General features: G+C 44.5%; 1 protein-coding gene and 1 non-coding gene across 2 annotated transcripts in view; both read right to left on the bottom strand.

Moving 5' to 3' along the window:
* GPR1 (G protein-coupled receptor 1) overlaps positions 1-24,903 on the bottom strand; it is a 53,356-nt gene that overhangs the window by 13,467 nt on the left and 14,986 nt on the right. The window lies entirely within an intron of this gene.
* On the bottom strand, positions 4,964-5,101 carry LOC119931166. Its single transcript, XR_005452023.1, has one exon. It is a non-coding gene; the product is annotated as a small nucleolar RNA SNORA7 (small nucleolar RNA).

Below are 24,903 nucleotides of genomic sequence, written 5' to 3' on the forward strand. Positions count from 1 at the left end.
CTGCACACAGTAAGCGCTCAAGGAACACGATTGAATGAATGAATGAATGAGTTACTCAATTAGTGCTCTGCCCTCAGTAAGCGCTCAAGGAACACGATTGAATGAATGAATGAATTACTCAATTAGTAAAGATGTACTATTCTATTTATTTTATTTTGTTACAATGTTTTGTTTTGTTGTCTGTCTCCCCCTTCTAGACTGTCAGCCCACTGTTGGGTAGGGACCGTCTCTATATGTTGCCAACTTGGACTTCCCAAGCGCTTAATACAGTGCTCTGCTCACAGTAAGTGCTCAATAAATAAGATTGAATGAATGAATGAATGAAAACTAGAAAGAGAAGTAGAAAGAGAGAGAGAGAGCCCGTTGTTGGGTAGGGACCGTCTCTATACAATGCCGATATATTGCTTCTATGTAGCACTGCATATATTGCGGGATGTTGGAATTGAGGGCCCGAGTTCTAAGAATCTAAAAATAAAACTAGAAAGAGAAGTAGAAAGAGAGAGAGAGAGAGAGCCCGTTGTTGGGTAGGGGCCGTCTCTATACATTGCCGACTTGTACTTCCCAAGCGCTTAGTCCAGTGCTCTGCACACCGTAAGCGCTCAATAAATACGATTGAATGAATGGATGAGAAAAACTAAGTCACTCCCTTTCACTCCTCTCCACTGAGAAGAAAATTAAGACAGGACTTGAAGCTGGTCCGCTCTCTATGCCTGGAAACGTCTAGTTGAATTTGTTTTTCCAGGAAAGAATTCTCCCAAATATTTAAGGTTTGGAGGGAATTCTAGTTGTGCAATCATCCATGCCTCGGAGGAGTTCACGCTGTACCAGATAGCAGAACCACCCTTGTGAGTCAGTTTTCATAAAATATAACATCTGGTACAAAAGGTTAGAGACGTGCAGTTGGGTTCCAAGCGGCTAGGAGAGGAGATTGGATGAAGCAGGGCTCTCATCTGCCAAATAAACGGCTTTTAGTATGCAAGTTTGCCGAACCACAACACACACACACACACACACACACACACACACACGCACGCACGCACGCACAACCCAAGTGCTTAATACAGTGCTCTGCACATGGTAAGTACTCACCTGGGAGTCAGAAGGACCTGAGTTCTAATCCCAGCTCCACCCCAAGTCTGCTGTTTGAGTCCTTAGGCAAGTCACTTCACCACTTCACTTCTCCGGGCCTCAGTTACCTCATTTGTAGACTGTGAGTCCACTGTTGGGTAGAGACTGTCTCTATATGTTGCCAACCTGTACTTCCCAAGCGCTTAGTACAGTGCTCTGCACACAGTAAGTGCTTAACAAATGCCATAGGGCTCACAGTCTTAATCCCCATTTTACAGATGAGGTAACTGAGGCCCAGAGAAGTGAAGTGATTTGCCCAAGGTCACACAGAGGCAAGTGGAGGAGACAGGATTAGAACCCAGGTCCTTCTGACTCCGGGGTCTGTGCTCTATCCACTGGGCCATGCTGCTTCCCGTCATCGTCTTTACCTGGAAGCTTGTGGGGAGAAATAGTTACAGGATCCCCAACCAGCTAGAACACAAGTCATTTGTGGAAAAAATTAAGTCAACACTGCAGTAATATTGTCAACTTTACCAGTTCGAGGGAAGCATTACATTTCCATCACTATTTCCTCTTCTCCTGTCTAACTCCCACAATCCCATCTCTTCTCTCTAGTTCAGAGCTTTATGGTCTCTCCTCTGGGTTTGGGTGAGGATTCTAAAGAAAACGGACATAACCGATAGGGACTTCATCCAATCTGATTATTTTAGCTCTACTCCAGCACTTAGTACAGTGCTTGGCACATAGTAAGTACTTAAGAAATACAATAATAATAATAATAAGCTAGGCCTGTCCTGGGTCACCTCATCAGCCCATCTAGTTCACCACTTTACATTTGTTGAATCATGCGACAATAAAAATTATGGTCTTTCTATAATAATCTGTGCTAAGTGCCGGAGTAGAGCTAAGATAATCAGATCAGATATGGTCCCTGTCCTCCACCTGGCTCACAGTCTAATCTATTGTATTTACCGAGCACTTACTGTGTGTGCAGAGCACTGTACTAAGCACTTGGGAGAGTATAATATAACGGAATTGGTAGACAAGGTAGACATTGGTAGACATCTCTCCCCCTTCTAGACTGTGAGCCCGTCGTTGGGTAGGGACCATCTCTATATGTTATCGATTTGTACTTCCCAAGCGCTTAGTACAGTGCTCTGCACACAGTAAATGCTCAATAAATACGATTGAATGAATGAATGAATGAATGTGCCCCGCCCACAATGAGCCCCCTCATCCCCACTTTTGCAAGGCCGGGGGGTGTGAGATAGAGAGGATGGCGGTGGTAACCAATTAGTCAATGGTATTTATTGAGCATTATACATACACCTGAGTTGGTAGACGTGTTTCCTGCCCACAACAAGCTTAGGGTCTCCAGGGGGATACAGACTGTAATAAAACTAAACAAACTATGGATACACACATAATTGCCATGGGGCTGTGAGAAGGGTGAATAAAGGGTGCAAATCCAAGTGCCAAGGTGATACAGAAGGGAGTGGGTAAGAGGCATGTATTTTATCCCCATTTTACAGGTGAAGAAACTGAGAACCAGAGAGGTGAAGAGACATTCCTAAGGTCACCCAGCAGGCTAGTATCAGAGCTGGGAATAGGGCCTTGGTCTCCCGGCCCCTAATTCTGTGCTCTTTTCACTAGGCCGTGCTATGAAGGTTGCCTTCTGAACTACCACCTTGGTGGTTAGGGGTGTCCAATGTCCCTAACACCCCAGTAGAAGCTCTCGATGGATTTACTGTTCTGTAGTCGCTCATCCAGGTGACAGTCTACCAAGGAACCACTCGTCTCCACATTTCCTATGGGCCTCCAAGATGGCACTTTACACCAGCCTCCAGACAATCAGCAGCCCCCATCTGTCTGTTTCTTTCTTTCGACTCCTTTCATCTTTCTCGTAACCGACGTTTGCATGTTTCCTCGTTCCCTTTTGTTAAAATTTAATATCCTTGTGGGTTTTGGAGGAGGCTTTTGCTCCCCCTCAGGAACATGTAACTTGATTGTGCGGCAGTCCTTGGGTTGGCGGGGCCCTCCAAGTAGTTCCTGCACCTGGAGGCCCAGGAACAATGGATGCGGTGTGTGGCAGAGCCAAGAAAGGGGAACCTGGGGTTGCCAACATACACTCCCCCACCCTCACTTCAGTTCAGCAACTCCCACTGCAGGCCTAGGAGTCAGAAGTTCATGATGATGATTATGATGGCATTTATTAAGCACCTATTGTGTGCAAAGCACTGTTCTAAGCGCTGGGGAGGTTACAAGGTGATCAGGTCGTCCCTCGTGGGGCTCACAGTCTTTATCCCCATTTTACAGATGAGGTAACTGAGGCCCAGAGAAGTTAAGTGACTTGCCCGAAGTCACACAGCTGACAAGTGGCGGAGCCAGGATTTGAACCCATGACTTCTGACTCTCAAGCCCAGGCTCTTTCCACTGAGCCACGCTGCTTCTCTAATCTCATGGGTTCTAATCCCGGCTACACCACTTGTCTGCTGTGGGACTTTGGACAAGTCACTTGGCTTCCCTGTGCCTCAGTTACCTCATCTGTAAAAAATGAGGATTAAGAGTGGGAGCCCAACGTGGTACAGGGACTGGATCCAACCCGTATAACTTGTATCTACCCTAGTGCTTAGAACAGTTCTTGGCACATAGTAAGCACTTAACAAGTACCATTATTATTATTCTCTTTGCCTCAGTTACCTCATCTGTAAAATGGGGATGAAGACTGAGAGCCCCACATGGGACAGGGACTGTGTTCAACCCCTTTACCTTGTATCTACCCCAGTGCTTAGTACAGTGCCCAGTACAAACTAAGTGTTTAACTAATACCACAGCGATTATTAAGGTGCTGGTGGGCTAGAGAATGTCTGGATCGGAAAGCAGTGGAGTGGCGTGTTTCACAAGTGGACGGTCCTTTCCTTCTGCTTTGTCACTCCCCAGCTCTGGATTGCAGTCAGTGAGAGGACCGCAGTAGAAATAAAGGAATTTCCAGCAGCTGCTCCAGTGGAAACAGCTCACCGCCCCTCCCCTCAACATCCCGGTTTTCCTACTAAATAGAAAGAACTAGATCAGTTGCTGAATTGTCCCAGTGACAACGTGGTCCTCATCTCTTCTACCTCTCCTAAGAGCATTGCCCCTTGTCTGATGTGTGACCTTGGGCAAGTCAGCTAATTGCTCCAAGCCTCAGTTACCTCCTCTGTAAAATGGAGTTCATTCATTCAATCGTATTTATTGAGCGCTTACTGTGTGCAGAGCACCGTACTAAGTGCTTGGAAAGTACAGTTAGGCAACATATAGAAACAGTCCCTACCCAACAACGGGCTCACAGTCTAGAAGGGGGAGACAGCTGGCCCCATGTGGGGCGTGAGCTGTGTCTAATCTGACTAGTTGTATTATAATAATAATGGCATTTATTAAGCGCTTACTATGTGCAAAGCACTGTTCTAAGCGCTGGGGGTGGATACAAGGTGATCAGGTTGTCCCACATGGGGCTCACAGTCTTCATCCCCATTTTACAGATGAGGGAACTGAGGCCCAGAGAAGTGAAGTGACTTGCCCGAAGTCACACAGCTGACAAGTGGAAGAGCCAGGATTTGAACCCATGACCTCTGACTCCAAAGCCTGGGCTCTTTTCCACTGAGCCACGTTGCTTCTCTAGTATTATATTGTCTTGTCTTATGCTGTTGAGTCGCTTCCGACCCATTACGATGTCTTGGATGCATCTCTCCCAGAACGCCCCACCTCCACCTGCAATCATTCTGGTAGTGGATCCATTGAGTTTTCTTGGTCAAAATCCAGAAGTGGTTCACCATTGCTCCTTCCATGTGGTAAACTCGAGTCTCCACCCTCAACTCTCTCCCGTGCTGCTGCTGCTGCCCAACACAGGGGAGTTTTGCCTTGTAGCAGATTACCTTCCACTCGCTAGCCACTGCCCAAGCTACGAATGGAATAGGTAGGCCTCTGCTTGACTCTCCCTCCCGTAGTCGAGACTGGTAAGGTACTGGAAACTCTCCAGGTGTGACCCTGAGAGGGGCTGTATTATTTACCTCAGTGCTTAGTACAGAGCCTGACACATAGTAAGCGCTTAACAAATGCCATGAAAAAAGAATTTTGTCTATTAACTCCATGGCACTCTCCCAAATGCAAAGTAAGTACAGTGCTCTGCCCACAGTAGATGCTCTTTAAATACCTTCCAAACAGCTACCAGAGAGAACTGTGTCATCTAGGTGAAACCAATATTATTTGGAACAATTGTTTAAAATCAATTAGTTGTATTTACTGAACACTTATTCTATACAGAGCACTGTACTTAGCATTTGGGAGAATAGAAGAGAGTTAGAAGATACGATTCTTTTTTACGGCATTTGTTTAGTGCTTACTCTGTGTTAGGTGCTGTACTAAGCGCTGAGGTAGATAATGCAAATTAGTCAGGATGGACACAGTTTAATTCCCACTTAACCCCATTTTGCAGATGAGGTAACTGAGGCACAGAGCAGTTAAGTGACTTTATGGTACCCTACCATACACTATACTGAGCACTTACTGTATACAGAGTCCAGTCTGTACTTCAATCTGCTGCCCAGATCATTTTTCTACAAAAGGTTCAGTCCTTGCTTCCCCATTCCTCAAAAACCTCCGTTGTTGTTTGTTTTTTGTTTATAATAATAATAATAATGGCATTTGTTAAACGTTATGTGCAAAGCACTGTTCTAAGTGCTGGGGGGGGGGAATACAAGGTGATCAGGTTGTCCTACGTGGTGCTCACAGTCTTAATCCCTATTCTAGAGATGAGGTAACTAAGGCTCAGAGAAGTGAAGTGATTTGCCCAAAGTCACACAGCTGACAAGTGGTGGAGCTGGGATTAGAACCCATGACCTCTGACTCCCAAGCCTGGGCTCTTTCCACGGAGCCACGTTGCTTTAATGGTATTTGTTAAGCACTTACTATGTGCCAAGTGCTGCACTAAGCACTGGAGTAGATAAATTAATCGTGTTGGACAAAGTCCCTGCCCCAACTAGAATGCACAGTCTTAATCCCCATTTTCCAGATGAGGGAACTGAGGCACAGGGAAGTGAAGTGACTTGCTCAAGGTCCAATAAGTGGCAGAGTCGGGATTAGAATCCAGGTCTTTCTGACTCCAAGGCCCGGGCTCTGTCTTCCACCTCCGGATCAAACAGAAGTGCCTTACCATCAGAGAGAGAACCCCTCTCTCTACCTTCAAAGCCTTATTAAAATCACATCCTCTCCAAGAGGCCTTCTCCCACTAAGCCCTCATTTCCCCTACCCTCTCTCCCTTCTGTGTCGTCCTTACGCTTGGATTTGTACGCTTTATTCACCCTGCCCTCAGCCCCACAGCATTTATGTGCATATCTGTAATTTATTTTAATATCGGTCTCTCCCTTGAGTCCGTAAGCTCCTTGTGGGCAGAGAACATGCCTACCAACATTGTAATACTGTAATCTCCCAAGGGCTGTAAGTAACACAATAAGTGTTCACTAAATATGATTAATTGATTGATGTGTTGTACTCTCCTAAATGCCAAATACAGTCATTCATTCAGTTGTATTTATTGAGCGCTTACTGTGTGCAGAGCATTGTACTAAGCACTTGGGAAGTACAAGTTGACAACATATAGAGATGGTCCCTGCCCAACAACGGGCTCACAGTCTAGAAGGGGGTCCTCTTCACATAGTAAGCCCTCACTAAATACCATTGATTGACTGATTGATTATTGTATTGTACTCTCCTAAGCGTTTAGCAGAGTGTTCTACACACAGTAAGTGCCCACTAAATACCATTGATTGGTTGACCGATTGTTATATTGTACTCTCCCAGCACTTAATAATAATAATAATAATGGCATTTGTTAAGTGTTTACTCTGTGCGAAGCACTGTTCTAAATGCTGGGGGGATACAAGGTGATCAGGTTGTCCCACGTGGGGCTCACAGTCTGCATCCCCATTTTACAGATGAGGGAACTGAGGCTCAGAGAAGTTAAATGACTTGTCCAAGGTCACACAGCAGACATGTGGCAGAGCCGGGATTAGAACCCATGACTTCTGGCTCCCAAGCCCGTGCTCTTTCCACTGAGCCACGCATGCTGCTTAGTAGAATGCTTTGCACATAGTAAGCCCTCACTGAATACGACTGATTGTTGCGTTGTACTCTCCTAAGTGCTTAGTATAGTGCTCTACACCCAGTAAGCGCTCACTAAATACACTTGATTATCATATTATACTCTCCTAAGCTCTTAGTACAGTACTCTGCACACGGTAAGCACTCACTAGAAGCACTTGATTATTGTATTATACTCTTCTAAGCACTTAGTACAGTGCTCAGCAGGCAGTAAGCACTTGCTAAGTACACTTAATGGTTATGTTATAATCTTCTAAGGGCTTAGTACAGTACTCTGCACACAGTAAGCGCTCACTAAATAAGATTACTTGACTGAATCCCTATAACACAGGGATCATAGTCTTAATCCCCATGTGTATATTCATGCGGTACATGTACATATACACATATACAAATATGAACATTCAATTATTTACTCAGTTGATTTGTCCAGACATAATGACACTGACAGGGACTCCACTGTCTGCCGTGTGACCTTGGGCAAATCGTTTCCCTTCTCTGTGCCTCGGTTACCTCATCTGTAAAATGGGGATTGAGACCTTAAGGCCCATATGGGGCTTATTTATTTTATTTTGTTAGTATGTTTGGTTTTGTTCTCTGTCTCCCCCTTTTAGACTGTGAGCCCACCGCTGGGTAGGGACTGTCTCTATATGTTACCAACTTGTACTTCCCAAGCGCTTAGTACAGTGCTCTGCACACAGTAAGCACTCAATAAATACGATTGATGATGATGATGACACGCCTATCTGTTCCAGGCTCATTTTTCCTCCTACTCCCACTATCGTAAATACACAGTAAGCGCTCACTAAATAAGATCGATTGACTGAATGATTGTTGTACTGTACTCTCCTAAGCGCTCAGTATAGCACTTTGCATGCAGTAAGCGCTCATTAAATGCTACCGATCGATCGACTGATCGACATGTGCCTCTCCCCGCTGGTCCCTGCTGAGCAAACTTCCTTCCTGCGACCTTGTCCCTGCCGACAGCCGATTATCCCTCACCCGGGGAGTGGTGACTCTCTCCTGCAGGAACGGGACCGATCCTTCCCAGGCCGCCAATCTTCTCCGACGGCGTTCTGCTTTTCACCTGCCTCGACCGAGTGGAGGAACGGGGCGGGAGACGCTGACCCGAAATGGGGAGTCGTGTGAAGGGTCAGTCTCCGGGTCCAGGTTGAATATCCAGCAAGGCTCTGCAGGCCGCAGGCTCTTCCTGCCCGGAGCCTTCCGGCCCATCCGGGAATGGGCGTCGCGGCCCTGTCTTTGCCACCACTCCTGTCTTTCAGGAATGTTCCAGCCTTGTCTTCTCAGTCCACCGCTCCCCTATTTAGACAGGAGGTTCCTCTTCGGGGATTAACAAACCCCTGTAGGACAGGCCTCGCAGGTTAGCCGGCTCACGCAGATACTTGCCGAAATCATCATTTTTCTATCCAGGCGGCAGACGGGATTTCCTTCCTTTTCTGAGTAGTGGAGATCATGAGCCCTTGGAGGGATAGGGTCCGTGCCGTATTCCTATCTGTAGACTCTTTACTAATTATGGCATCTGTTAAGCGCTTACTACGTGCCAGTCACTGTACTAAGCGCTGGGGTGGATACAAGCAAATCAGGTTGGACACAGTCCCTGTCCCACGTAGGGCTCACAATCTTAATCCCCATTTTACAGATGAGGTAACTGAGGCACAGAGAAGTGAAGTGACTTGCCCAAGGCCACTCAGCAGATAAGTGGCGAGCCAGGATTAGAACCCATGACCTTCTGAATCCCAGGCCTGGGCTCTATCCATTGCGCCATGCTGCTTCCATACTCTTTCTTAGTGTTTAGTAATAATAATGACAGTGTTAAGATATGTATATATGTTTGTACATATTTATTACTCTATTTATTTATTTATTTATTTATTTTGCTTGTACATATCTATTATATTTATTTTATTTTGTTAGTATGTTTGGTTTTGTTCTCTGTCTCCCCCTTCTAGACTGTGAGCTCACTGTTGGGTAGGGACTGTCTCTATATGTTGCCAACTTGTACTTCCCAAGTGCTTAGTACAGTGCTCTGCACACAGTAAGCGCTCAATAAATATGATTGATTGATTGATTGATTGATTAAGAGCTTACTGTGTGTCAAACTGTTCATCATTCATTCATTCATTTGTTCATTTGAATTTATTAAGCACTTACTGTGTTCAAAGCACTGTTTAAGCGCTTGGGAAAGTACAATACAACAAAAAACAGTGACATTCCCTGCCCACAATGAGCTCACAGTCTAGAGTCGGAGAGACAGACATCAATACAAATAAATAAAGTTACAGATATATACATAAATGCTGTGGGGCTGGGAAGGTTGGGGAAGAGCAAAGGGAGCAAGTCACTGTTCTAAGCACTGGGGTAGATAAAAAAGCTGGTCAGGTTGGACACAGTCCCTGTCTCACACAGGGATCATAGTCTTAATCCCCAAGTGCATATTCATGTGGTACATGTACATATACACATATACAAATTTGTACATTCAATTATTTACTCAGTTGATTTGTCCAGACATAATGACACGCCTATCTGTTCCAGGCTCATTTTTCCTCCTGCTCCCACTATTTGTAAATACTTACTGTCTGTCTGTCTCCCTCGCTGGATTATAGTTCCAAATGCAGTTCTGTCAAGAGGTATAGATACATATCTTAGTGATTTTTATATCTGAAGTGTTGAAAATATTATAGCCATTGATCCTCATTGGGTTCTGAAACCACGGAGTCAGAGGTCATGGGTTCTAATCCTGGCTCCGCCACTTATAATAATAATAATAATGGCATTTATTAAGCGCTTACTATGTGCAAAGCACTGTTCTAAGTGCTGGGGAGGTTACAAGGTGATCAGGTTATCCCACGTGGGGCTCACAGTCTTAATCCCCATTTTACAGATGAGGTAGCTGAGGCCCAGAGAAGTGACTTGCCCAAAGTCACACAGCTGACAATTGACAGAGCAGGGATTCGAACCCCTGACCTCTGACTCCAAAGCCCGGTGGGCAAGTCACTTACCTTCTCTGTGCCTCAGTTTCCTCATCTGTAAAATGGGGATTAAGACTGTGAGCCCCACGTGGGACAACCTTAATTACCTCGTATACCTTGTATCCCCGCTAAGCACTTATAACAGTGCTTGGCACATAGTAAGCGCTTAACAAATATCAACATTATTATACGCAAATTTGTACATTCAATTGTTTATTCAGTTGATTTGTCCTGAGGTAATTGCACTCCTATCTATTCCAGGCTATTTTTTCCTCCTGCTCCCACTATGTGTAAATAATTATTGTCTTAAGTGCAGGGAACAGTACTTTGCTTGACTGCCCAAGTCTTGGTCAGCATTCTTCAGCCCCAGTTAAGGTGTCTTTGTCCCAGTTCCCTCTCTCTTCCACGTTATCCCTGCACTTGTATCTGTCACCTCTGGACATTTGATGTCCACCCCACTTCCAACCCATAGCACTTATGTGCAAATCTTGAAATTTTATATTATCATTTACTTATTTATGTCAATGTCTGTCTCCCCGTCTGGACCGTAAGCTCATAATGGGCAGGGAACATGTCTGCTAACTGTATGTTCCCAAGTGTTTAGTACTGTGCTCTCCGCTTACAGCAAGCACTCAATAAACACCAATTATTGATTGATTTAGCTCTTAAATTGTACCAGCTGTTGGAAGCTGGGTCCTGGCCCTCTCCCTCTCAACTGAGCAGGCTGTTTGTTGGGAAGGAGAAGTAGAGGTAAACACACAATGGAGAACTAAAACAACACAGAGAGAGGCAAAGCAAACTTTAAGAGGAAAGAATCCTTTTCCACTAAAGACAATGATCAGTTATCTAAGGCAAACCAATAACCTTATACAATTCTTTTTTTTCTTTCCCTCAGACAATGCTGCATCCCAGCCCAAAACTGAGAGTCCATAGCTGAGTAGTTAATCGTATTTATTGAGCGCTTACTGTGGGCAGAGCACTGTACTAAGCGCTTGAGAGTAAAATATTTTGTGGATTTTGTTTTGGCCTTTACAGCCACAGACACAAGCCAATACGGCACACTGCCATCGAGAAGGGAGTAGCTCTCTTTAAAAGGAAAGAGAAACCAGGAGGTAAAAGAGAAAACCGAACCAAGGATTACAAAAATTAAATACAACAACACAGTTAGGAATAAGCTTTTTATATGCCTGGTTTACTGGGGTTGTCAGTCAATCATATTTACTGAGCACTTACTCTGTTCAGAGCACTGTACTAGGTACTTGAGAGTAAAATATGCTGTGGATTTTGTTTTGGCCTTTACAGCCACAGATGCACTCATAGATAAACTTCACCAGCAGTGATATATTCTTCGAACCGGAAGGACAACTCTATAAATCAACACTTGAGAGCTTTGCCCTTGGAAATGAGAATGACTTAGCGTGTTGTAAAGTGCCATTGATTGTAAACATACTACAGATTGAAAAGCATCACTTTTGGCTCTGCAACCAGCACTGTTCCAAGAGTAAGATAAATGAAAACGATTCTTGATTCCTGACCCACTGGAAATCAAATATAATCAATTGATATACTTGATGCAGTATCAATTACAATGAGATCTGTAATGATGACTTCGGGTTCCTTTTGTCGAAACAATTACAAGCAAATACTACATTTTTAGGGACCCAAGAGGAAGTAACTCCCATGTTGTGGGTAGAATTGGGATAGAAACTGGGACCCCTGAATCCATTCTCCACGTTTGACCCTCAGTGGTCATTGTGGGAGGCCAGGGCTGTGGCTACATCCCTTTTAGTAGGGGTCAGTAAGAAGCAGCATAACAGCGTGGCTCAGTGGGAAGAGCACGGGATTTGGAGTCAGAGGTCATGGGTTCAAATCCCAACTCTGCCCATTGTCAGCTGTGTGACTTTGGGCAAGTCACTTAACTTCTCTGGGCCTCAGTTCCCTCATCTGTAAAATGAGGATTAAGACTGTGAGCCCCCCTGTGGGACAACCTGATCACCTTGTAACCTCCCCTAGCGCTTAGAACAGTGCTTTGCACATAGTAAGCGCTTAATAAATGCCATCATTATTATTATTATTATAACCTAGTGGATAGAGCAAAGGCTTAGGAGTCAGAAGGACCTGGGTCCTAATCCCGGCTCTGTCACTTGTCTGCTGTGTGACGTTGGGCCAGTCGCTTCACTTCTCTGTGCCTCGGTTCCTCATCTGTAAAATGGGGATTATGACTGTGAGCTCCGTGTGGGACAGAGATGGTGTCTAACCCGATTTGCTTGTACCCACCCCAGTGCTTAGTACAGTGCCTGCACATGGTAAGTGCTTAATAAATACCACAATGATCATTATCATTCCTAGGCACCTCCAGCTCTTCCCCTTCCTCTCTGTCCCCCCGATCCTTCACACTTCTCTTTGGACAGGTGAGTTTCCGCAGGTGTATAAGTCTAGTGAGGACAGTTGCTGATGGGAAAGGTGGCAATTTCAGGCCAACTCTCTGGAAGGAGAAGCAATGGAGCAAACCTAAGCTCATCTGTCACCTCTGGTAGAGCATGGGGGGTCTTGGACCCCTAGATTTGAGCATAGAGGATAGCGCAAGGGCCTGGGAATCAGAAGGACCTGGGTTCTAATCCCAGCTCTGCCACTTATCTTCTGTGTGACTCTGGGAAAGTCACATCACTTCCCTGTGTCTCAGTTCCCTCATCTGTAAAAGGGGGATTAAGACTGTAAATCCCATATGGAACAGGGATTGTGTCCAACCTGTTTACCTTCTGTCTATCCCAGGGTTCAGAACGGTGTTTGGCACATAATAAGCACTTAACAAATACCACAATTATTATTATTAGTATTATTATTTGAGAGCATAGGGGAGGAGGATGGAAGAATTACCCCATGGAACTGGATGACCACTGACTAAAAAGGAATGATGATAATAATTATTGTAAGCTTGTTGTGGGCAGGGAATATCACCATTCACTGTTGTGTTGTACTTTCCCAAGTGCTTAGTACAGTGCTCTGCACACAGTAGGCACGCAATAAATATGATTGAATGAATGAATATTCATTAAATGCTTACTCTGTGTTAAACATTGTGCTAAACATTCAATAAATATGCTTGATTGATTGCTCAGCTCCAGGACTGTCGGGGAGGATTTCTTTTTCTGGCCATGGACTGTTCATTATTATTATTATTATGATGGCATTTATTAAGCGCTTACTATGTGCAAAACACTGTTCTTCAAATCCCACTCTGGATTGGACCACTTCCCTTTGCCCCAAGGGGAAGAGAGATGGGGGAAGACTCTCTTCTTCCTCCTCCCTGCCTCACTGTCTCTCTCAGTCAATCATTCAGTCGTATTTATTGAGCGCTTACTGTGTGCACAGCACTGTATTAAGTGCTTGGGAGAGTACAATACCACAATAAACAGACACATTCCCTGCCCACAACACACTTAAAGTCTAGAGTTCTTACTCTCCTGTCCCCCAGAATGCTTCCACCAGGACCCATTCCTAAACACCCTCCACTCCTTGCCTGAAATGGAAAATTGGCACCTAAAACTGCAACTAGTCTCAAAAAGTGTGAATCGATTCAAGGCACTTCCTGACCCCTAAATATCCAGATTGGGTTCATCCCAGGAGTGTGAATTGGCTAAACTGTGTAGGATTGGATAAAGGTGAGCCTGAAGCTTTTAGCTGATTGTCCTCAACCCAGCTGTTGAGGTTGATTTATGACACATTTGTTGATCGGTATTGTCTGATTGTTTCCTGCAGACAGGCTCTGATTAGCTTGGATTAGCTGTCAATCATATGATGTGATCTGATACAGGTGGTGGGGGCGGGAGGGTCTCACACATCCCCATGAGTCTCAGAGTGCTGCATGCTGGCTCCTCTGTTCTCTGGGTGAGGGGAGGCCATATCTGCCACCATAATCGTGTGGCTTTGGGATTAGAACCCAGCTCCTTCTGACTTTCAGGCTCGTGCTTTATCTGTGAAGTCATGCTGCTTCTCCTAGCCAGCCAGGAGGCTTGTTTGGCAAGAAGAGGAGTAAGAGGTACTTTATCAGATTATAGATATGCCTGGGCATCCTCATCTGATCTTCCTTCACCTAGTGACCCAAAATTGCTGATTGATATCTGCCAAGAATTAGGATGCATTCTGACACGAGCAATATCTAATCCTCTGGGGAACCAAAGTACTAATGCCTCAAAAGAGCAGAAGGGTCTTTGCACCTTAGAAACAGCCAACACCTGAACCCACCTTAAAAAACCAGGCAAGACGCAGCTGACTCATTGCTTCTGTCCTAAGGATAGGCTCGTTGACCATCCTTAAATTCAACTCAATCTCTTGAGAAGTAGCATAGCTTAGTAGAAAGCACATTGGCCTGAGAGTCAGAAGGACCTGTATTCTTATCCTAGGTCTGTCACTTGTCTGCTCTGTGATGTGGGACAAGTTGCTTAACTTCTCTGTGCCTCAGGTACCTCATCTGTGAAATGGGGATTAAGACTGTGAGCCACATGTGGGACAGGTTAGAGGGTAGAGATGGTCAAAAAAAAAAAAAGAGTATTAAATTGAACACTGGAAGTTTCATTCTCCCAGTCTCTGTTTACCCAATTTCCCATTCCAACGGCATTTTTATGGGTGATCTCTTTTGCCTACTATAGTAGAAATGTGTGCTCTAGGGCAATGGTAGCTTCTTTCTAACTTCAGTTCTTCTACAGTGAGAGGGGAGGAAGTAGGGTCTAGTGGAAGGAGGACAGAACCGGTAGTTGGAAGAAACACATTCTAATCCCTCCTCATCTACTTGGCCTGCTGTGTGACCTTAAACTAGTCATTGCACCTCTCTGGGACTCATGAGTAAAATGGAGATAATGTTAGCTCCCTACCTCATAGGGATGCTGTGAGCATAAAAGAAGTGACGTTAAAAGCTTTCGGGTTGTGGGGGGGAAGCGCACTGTCCAAATTCAAGATATTATTCTAATCTTGTTGCTACATAAGCTTGATATTCCCTTTATATTTCTCTTTAGACTCCTGGCATAATTTCCTCCTCTGTAACTATTCATTGGCTCTCAGGTCTCTGAAGAGTCCTGGATTTAGCCAGTGATGTAGTTTGGTACATACCCTCCCTTTGTGAACTGGCAGATCTTGTTTCTGAGCTTGCAGCAGTGTCTTTTTAAATAGTAGCCAGGGTTTCTTGCGCTTTTCTTGGCCTCCCAAACTCTTTCAGTTGAGTTCCTTCTGATAAAGTTGGCTTTCTCAAACTCCCTTTCCTTTATCGTGCCAGCTTCTCTCTTCCCTTCCCTTAGGATTTTGACTACAATCATCTTGCGCTTCTGGCAGCCAAGGTTTCCATCCATCTTCAGATTCTAATGCTTTAAACTAGAGAAAAATCCATTTCCCATGGCTCAAAGCCAGATCTTGACAAAAACGTCATTCATTCAACTTTATCTGGATACTTTTCGTCCAGTAGACACATTGATACAAATGTCCCCCACCGTAATCACACACGGATCCTTTAATAGATGTCTGAGTTGAAAGATAAGCAACTTTTCACTCATCCAGTTTGACTTAAGCTCAATAACTCAACTCTAAGGTCTTGATTTTGACATGACAAGTTTAGATAACATTTTGGGTCTGTGCTCATTCTTAAGGGAAAATGTCAACTGAAGGAGACTGCTGAAAAATAGCAGGATTGTCATCCCCTACTGTTGCAATGAAGCATTGATGTATTCATTCCTTCCCAAGGACACGTTGATCCCACGATAATGGTCTATGAAAGGAAGTTTATTTGGTTTATACCGAATGAGTCTTGAAGATTTATTCATTCCATCGGATGGATGTTGGTGCAACGGAGCTGAGAAGCTCTCAGTGTGTAGGATCCCTGACCTGCTGATATTCCAGCTGCCAGAGAGAGAAGAAGCCATTTGTATGCCTCACAATGAAACCAATTTATCCACGCCAGTTCAATTTGGACTTCTTTCAATCCTGTGAATAAGTTGTTTGCTGACTGGCAGGATTCTTTTTTCTTATGCAATAAGTTATTGAGAAGTCAGAGGGAAATTCAACATCCCAGTTGCTATGTTCAGATTCTATTTGCCCCATTAAAGAAATAGACCTGTGGCCAAAGCCGCCTCTTTTTAATTAGGGCCCTTATACCCAAGCTGTGGGACTGAAAATATTTTAAAGGGGAAATCGGGAACTTGAAAACATCAGTGACTAGTGGAATCACAGTTGCCCTTGGGTGCTATAAGGGGTAGGGAGGGGGTTTATCTCCTCTCACTTCCTACCTCTGGCCTGGAACGCCCTCCCTCCTCATATCCCACAGACAATTACTCTCCCCCCCTTTAAAGCTTTATTGAAGGCACATCTCCAAGAGGCCTTCCCAGACTAAGCCCTCCTTTCCTCTTCTCCCACTCCCTTCTGCGTTGCCCTGACTTGCTCCCTTTATTCATCCCCCCTCCTAGCCCCACAGCACTTACGTACATATCTGTCATTTTAGTTATTCATATTGATGTCTATCTCCCCCTCCATGCATTCATTCAATGGCATTTATTGAGCACTTACTGTATGCAGAGCACTGTACTACGAGCTTGGGAAAGTACAATACAGCAATAAAGAGAGACAATCCCTGCCCACAGTGAGCTCACAGTCTAGACAGGGGTCTGCACTGTAAGCTCGCTGTGGGCAGGGGATGTGTCCGTTTATTGTTCTATCGCACTCTCCCAAGCTCTTAGCACAGTGCTTTGTACACAGTAAGCACTTAATACATGTGAGTGAATTGAATTGAACTTCCTCATCACCTGACTCCCAACTGAATGGCTCAGACTTACAAAGAGCATTTTTTGTCATGGGGAAGGAGTGGGAGGGGGAAAGGCCATGCGGGCAACTGGTCTCACCTCCCCAGAGTGGAGCCCCCCAGAAAGCCCCTTCCTGCGGTCAGATGGGAGACGGCCAGTGTTCCACTAAATAATGGGTCCAAATGGACTTGCGGTTGCCAACTTGTACTTCCCAAGTGCTTAGTACAGTGCTCTGCACACAGTAAGAGCTCAATAAATATGACTGATTGATTGCAGAAGAGATAGTCCTGCAACAGAACATGGGGAGGTGGAGGAGAAAATCAGACACCGGTTGTAGCGAGGGTTTCCGAGTTGAGTGCGAAGAGCAGGGTAAGCCACATTCATCCATTTGTTCAGTTGTACTTATTGAGCGCTTACTGTGTGCGAAGCACTGTAATAAGTCCTTGAGAGACTACGATATAACAATAGACACATTCCCTGAACGAATGCATTAGTTCAGGAAAGCAGCATGGCCTAATAATAATAATAATAATGTTGGCATTTGTTAAGTGCTTACTATGTGCAAAGCACTGTTCTAAGCGCTTGGGGGGATACAAAGTGATCAGGTTGTCCCACGTGGGGCTCACAGTCTTAATCCCCATTTTACAGATGAGGTAACTGAGGCTCAGAGAAGTTAGGTGACTCACCCAAGGTCACACAGCAGACATGTGGTGGAGCCAGGATTTGAACCCATGACCTCTGCCTCCAAAGCCTGTGCTCTTTCCACTGAGCCACGCTGCTTCTCGAAAGAACACGAGAAAGAAAGAAAACCAGTTGCAGAGCTAGTAGAAAGAACACGAGCCTGGGAATAAGAGGACCTGAATACTAATCCTGGCTCTGCCAGGTGTCTGCTAGGTGACCTTGAGCAAGTCAATTCACTTCTCTGTGCCTCAGTTTCCTCACCTGTAAAATGGGGATTCAATACGTGTATTCCCTCCTCCTTAGACTTCCAGCCTCATGTGGGGCAGGGACTGTGTCCGATCTGATTAACCTGTATGTGCCCCAGTGCTTAGGACAGTACTTACCCATAGTAAATGCTTAAAAAATACCATAATAAATAAATACATTTAATTATGGTGTTTATTAAACACAGGTGCTAAGCAATGAGCTAAGGACTGGGGCAGCTACAAGATGAGCCGATCAGCCGGGGTTCCCATTCCACATGGGGATCACGATCTATGAGGTAGAGCAAAAATCTTACCCCCATTGTACAGATGAGCACACTGAGGCCCAGAGGGGTTAAGTGACTTGACCAAAGCAAAGAAAACCAGTTGCAGATCTGGGATTAGAACCCAGGTTTCCTGATTTCCAGATCCATGTTTTTGTCAAATGGCATCGATCCCTTGATCTCCCCTTTTCTCCCCTCCTTCTTGGAAATTTTCTGGAAGCTCTGTGGCTTGGAAAACTCTTCCTCTAGAGTGGGGTCACTGATGGAAAATGGGGGGCATCTAAAATGGAAAGGAAATACTGTGGCCTAGGGAACAGAGCACAGGCCTGGCAGTCGGGAAGACCAGGGTTCAAATCCTGGCTCCGTGACTCATCTGCCGTGTGACCTTGGACAAGTCACTTCACTTTCCTGGGCCTCACTTATCTTATCTGTAAAATGGGGATAAAGACTGTGAGCGCTTAGCATGGTGCCTGACACACAGTAAGTATTTAACAAATACCATAAAATAGAATAAAAAAGGAAGAAATGAGGGCAGCAGAGGTGGGGCATGTCACTCAGTGCTATTTATTGAGCATTTACTATGAGCAAGAGTACTGTCCTAAGCATTTGGGAGAGTACGATAGAGTCAGTAGGCATGAACCCTGTGTATGAGGAACTTAGAATCTAGTGGGGGCGGGGAAACAGACATTAAAATAAATTACTCATAGGGGAAGCAACAGAGTGTAGGGAGATAAACATAAATGTTCTGGGGTAGGCTGAGTAACAGAGTGCTTAATGGGTCTGGACACAAGAACAGAGACAACACAGAAAACTTTGTAGCCTTTTACTTCTCTCTTAGAATGACCCTGGTTTAGCAACAAAATGAACTTGTACAGTTTAATATTAATCAAGAAACAAAACTCTTGGGTAAAGGGAACGATCGGTTCATTGAAGTCAAGGCACCAGAAATGAAAATACCGAATAAGCATTTTAGTTACAAAATATAATGCACCAGAATCCCAGAAACTAAGTTAAAAAAGGAACATTTGCATTACATAGAGCAGTACGGTACACAGCGGAGATTATTCCTAGTCAAAAAAATAAAACCCACTCAATTTTGGAATTTGCTAAGGTTTAGTTCTTGCTTGAGGTGTTATCTCTTCCTCATTAAAAGAAGAAAAAAAATCTTGCACAGCTCTTGAAAACCTTGATTTGTCGTAAGGTGAAACTTCTAAGAATTTCATTTTTTTCTCTCTATTCATATCAGTTTAAACATCACCAAGTTTAGTAACCGATCTAAGGAATTTTAGATTTTCTGGAGAATTTGGTTTATTAATATTAAGCCAAAATAACATTCACATAGACAATCATTTACTACAGGCAGAGATGAAATTAAATTCTGTAAATCACAACTACTATGACAGCCATAGCTTTATAGCACACTTTTTTATAAGTAAATTGTAAGGTCCCTGAGGGCAGGGATTATATGTCTTGCTCCCCAAGGACCTGGGACAGTGCTCTGTGAATATAGTAAGCGTCCAGAGAATATACTATGATTATTAGTATTATTATGAGGAGCAGTGTGGCATAATCAGAGAAGCAGTGTGGCTCAGTGGAAAGAGCCCAGGCTGTGGAGTCAGAGGTCATGGGTTCAAATCCCGGCTCCACCACTTCTCAGCTGCGTGACTTTGGGCAAGTCACTTAACTTCTCTGTGCCTCAGTTCCCTCATCTGTAAAATGGGGATTAGGTCTGTGAGCCCCCCGGGGGACAACCTGATCACCTTGTAACCTCCCCAGCACTTAGAACAGTGCTTTGCACATAGTAAGTGCTTAATAAATGCTATTATTATTATTATTCTACAGATATCCTTCCAGCTTCCAGTCATCTCGACTGAGTGCATTGGGTAACTTTCCCTCTAAACTTTGAGGTCTAATACAGAGGTAAGAAGTAAAAGTGGTCTTTAGGAATACTATTTCCAAGGAGAAGAAAACATTGGTCCTCTAGAAATAACCTGCGTATATACTATCCTGGTAATTCAAGAACGCCGATCCTATGATTGGGAGAGTCATTTAATGACTCTGGACCCCAGTTTCTTAAATAACTTACAGGTAATATTCTGCCACCTATCTCACAGGCATTCTTTGGGTTTTCTAACAACAATTATGACAGTACTTATTAAGCTCTTGATAAATATGTATCAAGCACCCTGCTATGCCCTGGGGATGATACAAGATGATCACACTGGGGACTATGCCTGTCCTTCACAGGGTTCACAATCTAAGAGGTATTTTTTAATCCCCATTTTACAGATAAAGAAACTGAGGCACAGAGAAGCAAAGTGACATTCCCAAAGTTCCACAGCAGGTAAGTGGAGGAGTCGGGACTAGAACTTCAGTCTCCTGACTCCCAATCCCACACTCTTTCCATTAGGCCGTGCTTAAGAAATTTGAAAATAGAGTTTACATCTATTAATATGCCCTCCTACAGATGGGTAATTGTCTGTAACTGCTGTGGAAAAAAATCACGCTGAAAAGGTCTGTCAGATTGAAATGTCAGGGCTTCGTTTGAATGTGAAACTTATTTAGTACCCCAAATGAGAGCGAATAGCTTGATTTAGTTCAACTAATACCAAACTAATTTGTCCAACAGTGAAGAGAAGCTGCATGACTTAGTAGAGAAGAGCACGGGCCTGGGAATCAGAAGGAACTGGGTTCTAATCCTGACTCCATCCCATGTCGGCTGTGTGACCTTCAGCAAGTCAATTCACTTCTCTGGGCCTCAGTTGCCTCATCTGAAAAATGGAGTTAATAGTTTTGGTATTTGTTAAGTGCTTACTATGTGCCAAGCACTGGTTTAAGCACTGGGGAAGATACAAAGTGATCAGGTTGTCCCACATGCGGCTCACAGTCTTCATCCTCATTTTCCAGATGAGGGAACTGAGGCACAGAGAAGTGAAGCAACTTGCCCAAAGTCACACAGCTAAGTGGTGGAGCAGAGATTAGAACCCATGACCTCTGACTCCCAAACCTGTGCTCTTTCCACTGAACCACACTATCTCTCTAAGCAGTTAAGAGTTAAGGATTAAGAGTGTGAGCCCCATGTGGGACAGGGGCTGTGTCTGACCTGATCAACTTTTATCTACCCCAGAGCTTAGAACAGTGCTTGGTACATAGTAAATGCTTAGGGAGCATCATTATTATTATTATTATTATAAGACTCACAACCTAATTACCTAAGTTCTTTGACAGGAGTAATGAAATCTCCTGAGCACTTAGCCTTGCACCTGATTAGCCTAAGCACCTGATAACGTTCATCTGAAGCATAAGGTACATTCCCTGCCCACAAGAAGCTTATTTGCTTCCACAGAGACAGACAAGTTGGGGCCTATCGCTATATGTGTAAACTGGCTTCAATAAGCGTGTTAATCTGTGCAGTGTAAAGTCATCATCATCAATCGTATTTATTGAGCGCTTACTGTGTGCAGAGCACTGTACTAAGCGCTTGGGAAGTACAAATTGGCAACATATAGAGACAGTCCCTACCCAACGGTGGGCTCACAGTCTAAAAGGGGGAGACAAAACCAAACATACTAACAAAATAAAATAAATAAATAAATAGAATAGAATAGATATGTACCCATCGATAGCACTTGGAACCAGCATCTGTCACCCAGAAGCACCTGAAGTTCTGTGCATTACACCAGACAAGCGGCACAAAGGAATGATGTCATCTGGAACATTTCTGGAAATCCTATCGATCAATTAATGGTATTTATTGAGCACTTACTATGTGCAGAGCACTGTACTAAGTGCTTGGGAACGTGGCTCAGTGGAAAGAGCACGGGCTTTGGAGTCAGAGGTCATGGGTTCAAATACTGGCTCCACCAATTGTCAGCTGTGTAACTTTGGACAAGTCACTTAACTTCTCTGGGCCTCAGTTACCTCATCTGTAAAATGGGGATTAAGACTGTTAGCCCCCCCGTGGGACAACCTGATCACCTTGTAACCTCCCCAGCACTTAGAACAGTGCTTTGCACATAGTAAGTGCTTAATAAATGCCATCATTATTGGGAAAATATGATGATGATAATAATAACTGCAGTATTTGTTAAACTCTTACTATGTCTCAGGCACCGTTCTAAGTGCTGGGGTAGATACAAGCTAATCGGTTTGGACAAGTCTCTGTCCTATCTAGGGCTCCCAGTCTTCATCCCCATTTTACAGAGGCACAGAGAAGTTAAGTGACTTACCCCAAGTCCCGCAGCAGAAAAGTGGTGGAGGCAGAATTAGAACCCTGGTCCTTTTGACTCCCAGGGCTGTGCTCTGTCTACCTGGCCATGCTGTTTCTAGTCCCTTCCATTCCCTCTGCCTCCATTCTCCTGTGAGATTCTAATGAACATTGTCAGAGGCTTTAAAACAGCCTTCTCTGTGCCACAACAGAGTTAGCAGACACATTCTTTGCCCACAATGAGTTTAGGGTCCAGAGGGGTAGACAGACGTTAATATGAATATATATTATATTATATATTTATATATTATATTATAAATATATAATAGACGTTAAATAAGTTATTTACAATACAGATATGTTGTGGGGTTGGGAGTGGGGCTAATATCAAAAGCCCAAACATCACAGATCCAAGTGCACTGATGACAGAGAAGGGAAAGAGAGCAGGGGAAAAGAGGGCTTAGTAGGGGAAGGTCTCTTGGAGGAAATGTGACCTCAATAAAGGCTTTGAAGGTGGAGAGAGTGGTGGTCTGGCATATATGAAGGGGGAGGGAGTTACCGGCGAAGGGGAGGATGTGGGAAAGGGGTCGGCGGTGAGCTAGATGAGATCGGGGCCCAGTGAGTAAGCTGGAGCTAGAGGGGTGAAGGGTGCGGGTTAGGCTGGAGTGCTGAATTGTACTTTCCAAGCACTTAGTACAGTGTTGTGCACACAATAAGTGCTCAATAAATGCGATTGAATGGATGACTGGATGAGAGCAGTGAGTCCACCCACACCTAGCATGTCTCTCCTGGGGACCTGAGACCCCCTTGTCCAGAGCCATTGGGTTTCCTTCCCAGCTTCCCGTGGACACGGCTATAGCTTCAGCCACGGGACTCGGTGACAGATGCTGAGGCGGAGGGAAACATCTGTACAGAAAGCCATCCGGTGCTGTCTCCACTTGGGAAAGGGAACAGGCCAGATGAACGCTTAACTGTCTGGTGGAAAACCCAGTGAAAGATCACCCTAATGAGGAGTGAAGTCAAGGCTGACCAGCAGTTCAGGCCCAAATTTCACCTCTTCTTTCACAGGTTGTTTGACATTCTCCCTTTTACCTCAGAGATTAAATAATAATTGTTGCATTTCTTAAATGCTTATTGTGTATCAGGCACTGTACTAAGCACTAGGGTAAGATGATAGGGTAGACTGGATGCGGTTCCACTCTCTCACGGGACCCACTGTCTAAAGGGGAAGGAGAACAGGTATTTTATTCCCATGTGAAGCAGTGTGGACTAGTGGAAAGTGCACAGGCCTGAGAGACAGAGGACCTGGGTTCTAATCTCAGCTTTGCCACGGGCCTGCTCTTTGTCTTTGGGCAAGTCACTGAACTTCTCCATGCTTCAGTTCTCTCATATGTAAAATGGGGATTCAATGTCTGTTTTTTTCTACTTAGATTGTAAGCGCCATATAATAATAATGATGATGGCATTTATTAAGCGCTATGTGCAAAGCACTGTTCTAAGCACTGGGGGGGTTACAAGGAGATCAGGTTGTCCCACGGAGGGCTCACAGTCTTCACCCTCATTTTACAGATGAGGGAACTGAGGCACAGGTAAGTTAAGTGACTTGCCCAAAGTCACATGGGAAAAGGACTCGGTCCAACCTGAATAACTCGCATCTACTCCAGCGCTTACAGTAGTGCTTGTTATATAGTAAGAGCTTAACAAATACAATAATAATTTCACAGACGAGGAAACTGAGGCTCGGGGCTGACTTTTTCTCACATCTTCTGCCAGTCTTTACCAAACACATTCCTTTTTGGAGAGGGAATCACTGTTGGAGGTAGGAGGCTGGCTTTAAAAAGCCAATGTTGCTCTCAGCTCTTCTGTGTGAGCCGCTCAAGTTGCTTGACCACATCTCTCCTCGGTCTTTCCCACTAGGTAATTCCTCCCGCTAAACCCCTTGTGGGCTCACTCTCTGGGGAGAAGGAGAAATGAGAGAGTTCTTTGGTCTCAGAAACCAAAATAAACCTTTCTGTTTCACTGTTTCCAGGTGGAAATGTTCGATAACTTTTGAGTTCCGGGGAGAAGTGGGTGGAGAAGAGGGATGAGCAATGCTTGTTGTCCTACCTGTGGTGACCACCTAACTCAAATCGTTAATATTAATGGCGATGGCATTGGTTAAGCCCTTACTGTGTGCCAGGCACTGTGTAGTGGATACAAAGAAATCAGGTTGGATACAGTCTCCGTCTCACCTGGGGCTCGTGGTCTTAATCACCATTTTACAGATGAGGTAAGTGAGGCACAGAGAGGTGAAGTGAGTTGCTCAAGATCACACAGCAGACAAGTGGGGGAACCAGGATTAGAATTCATGACCTTCTGACTCCCAAGCCCGAGCTCTATCCACTAGGCCATGTTTGTAAAGACAGGTTTGCCTATGCCAGAGTCAGAAATGTAGATCTGTGTCCTCAAAGACCTATTCATCTGTCCCTGTGCCTCTCAAGGTTGTTTAGACATTGAAGACAGATCTGGGCA

The sequence above is a fragment of the Tachyglossus aculeatus genome, chromosome 7, assembly GCF_015852505.1.
Source record: "Tachyglossus aculeatus isolate mTacAcu1 chromosome 7, mTacAcu1.pri, whole genome shotgun sequence".
In the NCBI taxonomy this organism is placed as follows: domain Eukaryota; kingdom Metazoa; phylum Chordata; class Mammalia; order Monotremata; family Tachyglossidae; genus Tachyglossus; species Tachyglossus aculeatus.